Source organism: Triticum dicoccoides, chromosome 7A, assembly GCF_002162155.2.
Source record: "Triticum dicoccoides isolate Atlit2015 ecotype Zavitan chromosome 7A, WEW_v2.0, whole genome shotgun sequence".
NCBI lineage: Eukaryota > Viridiplantae > Streptophyta > Magnoliopsida > Poales > Poaceae > Triticum > Triticum dicoccoides.
This window is the reverse complement of record NC_041392.1, coordinates 178,788,989-178,794,988: the sequence shown is the minus strand read 5'-3', so window position 1 is coordinate 178,794,988 and position 6,000 is coordinate 178,788,989.

Genomic DNA, 6,000 nt, shown 5'->3' with positions numbered 1-6,000 from the left:
AAATTTGTCTTTTTTGCTGAGTCCTCCTTAGATGTCGAAACGAGCTGAAATTTTGCAGGATCCTCACGCTCTGAAACATCTTCCATGCAAACAAAAATTCAGATTTTGCTTTTTGATTTTTTTCAGTATTTTTTACTGTTCATGGCGAGTGTAGATGAGCTCGGGAGCTAAGTCGCCCCTCTTAAATATTAGCCATGATTGAATATTCATAATAACGTTTTAAATTTTAAATATGAATATTTTTTAAGTATACAAATGTGCGTATAATTATTGAAATGATTGTATAATTAAAATAATATTTTTGTATTGTAATTTTCAAAACCAAATATGTAATACACACATTTATATAATACACATGTTTATATCTCGGGCAAAAGTGTGGCGTGTTCGGGGTGTTGCCTCGGTCTGATTCGTTTAATGGCAAGAGCTTCATTTTTGGTAAGCCACTTTGAAAGTTCGCAAAGCTGCTTATCAGTGATGGAGTCGCGTCGAGCTCGGATGAGGAGGTGAATCTTCATTCTTTTCTTCGGTGGTTACTGTGGTGGTGCCGAAGGCAGGTGACGGGCGTTGGTGTCAAGCTCGGAGGTGTTCTGCTATCTTTTCAGTTTTGTCATGTCGATTTTTACGTGACTTGTACTTTGTTCTTTATAATATGAATGAGACACGTATTATCATGAAAAAAAGTTATTCTCCAATTTTTTTGCTTCAGGACCTAGAAGTGCTGTTGTCGTTGTTTTCTTCCATCTGACTTTGCCCTCTGCTCGGCCTCCACCGCAATCTCTTCATCCCTCCCGCCGCCAGATCTTTGCTCTCGGGACTCAGCGGCCGCAAACATGGGCGGCACCACGGTGGTTCTCCCGTCTCTGCTCACGCGCCGTAGCGCCGCCGCCGCCGCTGACCTGCACTCCAGTTGCTCCAGCGTGCGCCTAAACCCTGCCTCGATGGCCAACCCCGCTGCTGCCAAGACGCCGAAGCAGCCCGTGTCTGTGCGCGACGGGTAGCCGCCGGCGCCGAAGCGCGTACGCGGTGGAAGCTCCGGGGACGAGCTCCATGTGACAGCCCCCGCCAACATGAAGAACAGCAGCACGATTCCGTGTCCCAGCAGCGGCAACGATCCGAGGAGTCCGACGTGCCTCCACGCCTCCGTGATCAACAACCAGGTCGCCGAATCTCCGGCGAGTGCGACGCAATCAAAGCCGCCGAACAGCATGCGCCAACTGATCGAGAACGCTCGCCTTGCCATGGCTCGCGCTGCCGCCGAAGAGCGGATGGTGGACATGGATTGGGCTCACCCTGCCGCCGAAGAAGAGGCCAGCCGTCGGAGGGACATTGAGCGCAGCAGAGCGGAGGCCCGGCGGAGGTGGAGCAGATGGCGGACACCGTGCAGTTCAACGACCCATACATTGATCCCTCCGACGTGACCAAGTCCCCTGAGGAGCTGCTCCAAGCAAGACAAGAAGCATGGTGTGCTCAAACTCAGCTCATCGAGATGGCTCGTCGACGGGACATGCATGGAGACGTTGCTCAAGTGATGCAGTTCCATCGAATCAGAAGAGTGTTGTTGCTCAAGTCATGTAATTCCACGAACATTTTTTTTTGTATTTTCACGCGGGGGGGGGGGGTCCCCCACCTGAATATATTGATCACGGCGGGCTAGGCCCCCAGAATTTTAGAGAGAGAGTGTTTTACAAACGGGTCAAAACATGGGCATAATCCCGAGTGAGAAAGACAAGCCTAGTAGGCGAGAGCCCTAAGCCAGGAGTCGACGTGAGCCCTGCGGTCTTGTTGCAAGCGAACACGCCATAGATTAGCGTCCTCCCGACAGCACTGCAGGGCCCTGGCCAAGGACGGCGCCAGCCGCTGGAAGACCACGGCATTGTGATGCTTCCATAGTTGCCAGCAGCAGAGCATCACAAACTTCACCCCAGAATCGACAATGTTGTTTGCCGCCCTAGCCAGGGAGTTCAAGTTGCTGACCGATGCCCCGTCCGCACTCATCCCGACCTTGTGCTAGAAACCGCCCGCGAACGGGCAGGCAAACAGCAGGTGGTCCGCGGTCTCGAGAGAGGCGGGGCACAGAGGGCAGCCGGCCTCATCGGCAGCAAGAATGCACTTCCGTAGCAGGACATCCCGCGTGTGGATGCGTCTCTGAACCAACAGCCAGCAGAAGAATTTGACTCGGGAAGGCACTCGCGCGCCCCAGATCATGGCGGCGTAGGTCGCGGTCACCCCACCGAACCGCAAGAGGGCGTAGACCGAGCTGGAGGACAGGCCCCCCGCGTGCGCCCTCGCATGTATCAGCCGATGCTCGTCGGGGCCCTCTCGGCGCGGCGCCTTGTCCAGCAACCTCTGAACACCCCGCAGCTCGCGCGCGCCCACGGCCGTGAGTCTGGGGACCAGAAAGCTATTGAGGCCGTACCGCCGCACTTGCCACACCGTGACCTCGGCCTCGACTATGTGCTAGAGGAGAGCGGGGAAGACTGAGGCGATCGCTCCACAGGGGAGCCAGCAGTCCCACCAGAAGGAGCAGCACCTCCCATCCCCCACGTCCACCCTTGTGAGGGATCGGTAGAGTGGCAGCAGCTTGACGATGGAGGCCCGGTGCTCGCCCAGCACCAACTCGCCGCGCGAGAGGAGAGAGTGGCCGGCCGCGCCCGCCCAGACCCACGACGCCCATCTCGATCATGGTGAGGCATGCATCCGGTGTATCATCTTTAGAAGAAGGCACTCATTTTGGGTGACTAGGTCGCGCACACCCAAGCCACCTTCGGCTTTGGCGCGACAGACCTGACACCACGCGACCAGGCATTGAGCGCCTGACGCCCGTTCAGCGATGTTCCAGAGGAACGAGCGACGGAGTCCATCTAGAGCACGAATGACGGCAGGCGGCAGGAGCAGCGCTGCCATGGCATAGGTAGGCAGGGCGTCGAGGACGGCGTTTATGAGGACGAGCCGCCCGGGCGGGCGAGAGAAGGCGAGCAGCCCATCTGGCAAGGTACACGTCCACCTTCGCGATCATGGGCAAGAAGTCGGCGAAGCGCAGTTTTTCCCATGAAAGAGGGAGCCCCAGGCATGACTGCGGGAACACGCCGGCGGCGCATCCCAGGGCAGCCACCACCTGCTCCACAATGTCGGCGTCGGCGTGCATCAGGACGAGGGTGCTTTTGGCAAAGTTAATCACTAGCCCGGTGGCCTCTGCGAACTGGTCCAGAAGTAGCTTGAGGCGCGCCGCCCCCCGCCCGCACACCCGCATGATAATCAGGGTGTCGTCGACGTACTGAAGCACCACCGCCGGGGCGTCCGGCAGTAGGGGGTGGCGAAGCACATCGTCATGGCGGATGAGGCATTGGAGGACGTCGGCGACGATGATGAAGAGGTAGGGGGAGACCGGATCCCCCTGCCGCAGGCCGCAGCCAACCTGGAACCACCTCCCCGGCACGCCGTTGAGGAGGACGGCCGAGCGCGATGAGTGGAAGAGGGAGTCCATCCATGCGCACCAGAGCGGTGGGAACCCCCGCACCTCCATGATAGTCCTCAAACTTGCCCAGTTGATGGAGTCAAAAGCTTTGGCGAAGTCGAGCTTCAGCACCACCGCCGGGGCGCGCCGTCTGTGGCAGCACTGCACCAGCTCCGTGGCATACACAAAATTCTCCGAGATGTTGCGCCCTCTCACGAAGCCAGATTGATCCTCGTCGATCAGGAGGGCGATTTGTCATTGAAGCCTCGTCGTGAGCCCCCTGCAGAGGATCTTGATGTCGTCGTTTTGAAGCGAGACGGGCCGGAAATCAGCCGGGGTCGGAACGCCCGGTTTCTTGGGCAGGAGAGAGATGTAGGCTTTGTTGATCCCATCGAGGCGGGCAGCCCCAGCATGGAACTCTGCAAAGAGGTGGTGGATGTCCGGCGCCACCTCCACCAACGCCGCCTGGTACTACCTCCGTCCGGGTTTATTGGGCCTCTGAGCCAAAGCGGCGGAACCAAGACATCGTTTGATTTATTTCATAGTAACTGCAGCGGTTCCTCGAAACACAGCGGCCGGCTCCGTTTCTCACGCCTGCTCTCTTTCCCACGCCTGCATGCACCGAGCACTGTCCAATCCCAGTCCATGCACGCATGCATGCATGCCCAATTTAATTAGCGCGACATTAAAGTTCTTGCTTAATAGGCGTTGTTGAGCTGATTTTTAGACGAGGGGCCTTATAAATTGGAATTGTACTCCGTGGCTCAGAGGCCCAATAAACCCGGACGGAGGGAGTAGAAGGCAGGACCAAGGCCGTCCGGGCCCGGGGCGCTGGTGCGATCCAGGGCGTGGACCGCGGCTTTGATCTCGGCGTGGTCGAATAGAGCCACCAGCGCCGCCCCGTCAACCACAGGTGCGTCGACGTAGATCGAAGCGCCAGGTGGGGGGCCTGGGCCGGCCCAGTAGAGCCGAGTAGAAGCCCAGCAAGGTGGCGGCCTTGCCAGCATGGTCCACCACCTGCACCCCTTCAACTTCCAGCGTGCCGATGGTGTTGCGTCGTCGTCGGGTGGAGGCGGAGGCGTGGAAAAACTTGGTGTTTTCGTCGCCTTCGCGGACCGCCCGGCGCTTCCCTCGCTGCCGCCAGTGGGTGCACTGCCGGCGAACCGAAGCAGGAAGGGCAAGCCGCGCGTCGAGACAGAGGGACGCCTCAGCTGCAGAGAGAGCACGTGTTTCCTCCCAAAAATCGAATAGATCAATCAAGAAACGACAGTCATTGTCGAAGGTGGGGATGAACCGGTGTTGCTTTTTCCATACCTTGGCGGCGTACCTGAATGCCTTTTTCCGGGCTGCAAGGACACCCGCGGCGCCTGAGCCACGGACCGTACCCGACCAGGAGGGGAGAGTGGTAGGGAGGAAGGATTGGTCCAGGAGCCAGGCATTTTCGAAGAAGAACCGCGACGGTTTTGGAATTGTAGTAGAGGCAGTGACTAGGAGCAGCACGTGGTCAGAGGTGGTGCGGGGGCGAGACGGAAGGGTAGTGTCCGGGAAAGCGGCGTCCCAAGAGTTGTCAAAAAACACCCGGTCGAGCCTGGCTAGGATCGGGGGGTTTTGACGGTTGGACCAGGTGAAAAGCCGGTCGGAGAGGTGCAGCTCATGGAGTGCAAGCGAGTTGATGAGCGAGTTGAAAGCGGCCGCTCGCCCTGCGTGGAAACACCCCCCACTCTTCTCGTCGCGGTGGCGAATGAGGTTGAAATCCCCCACAACGAGCCAAGCCCCGGAGACGCTTGGGGGGAGGGTGAGCATGTCCTCGACAAAATCCCTCGTGAGAGAATGGTCCGAGGGCGCATAGACGTTAGTCAACGTTAGACACCCCCCCGTGGAAGTGCAAGCGAGGGTGACCGTTAGCGAGAAGGTGGACTCCAAGGAGGAGACAAGAGAGAAGGAGGAGGGTCCCAGGCCGTAACCACCCCTCCACGGCTGCCGTCGGCGAGCTTGGTAACGAACTGCGAAAGACGCCCGGGGAGGAACGAGATAGCTTTGCGAGAGTCGAGTTAAGCGAGTTTTGTTTCCTGAAGACAACAAAGCTGGGATCCGCGGAGCAAACGGAGTTTTTAACAACATCACATTTATCCTTGTCCCTCAGGCCTTGGACATTCCAGGATAACAGGCGGAGAGACATAACAGACGTACTACCCATTACAACAGCTAGCACCCGAACAGGAGGGTTGAGCACTACGACACTCGGAACAGAAGAAAAGGATACAACCATCCATGCAAAAGCAAACTACAAGAGCGGCATGCACGGAGGCAACGGGGCCAGTGAGTAAAGCAGAGTAAAGCAGAGGAAGCAAAGTCTGCAAACTGCAGTAGCTGAGAAAAGCAGAATCTGCATTTTTTTTCAGTAGTTAGTGTGCATTATGATCACAATTGATCAATTAATGTAAGGGATTTGTTTTAGTATGTAAAAGCATTGGATCTGATGAATGCAGCAGTATTAGATCTGTTCCCTCCTAATAATTATTTTTTCATGAATAATGACAGGC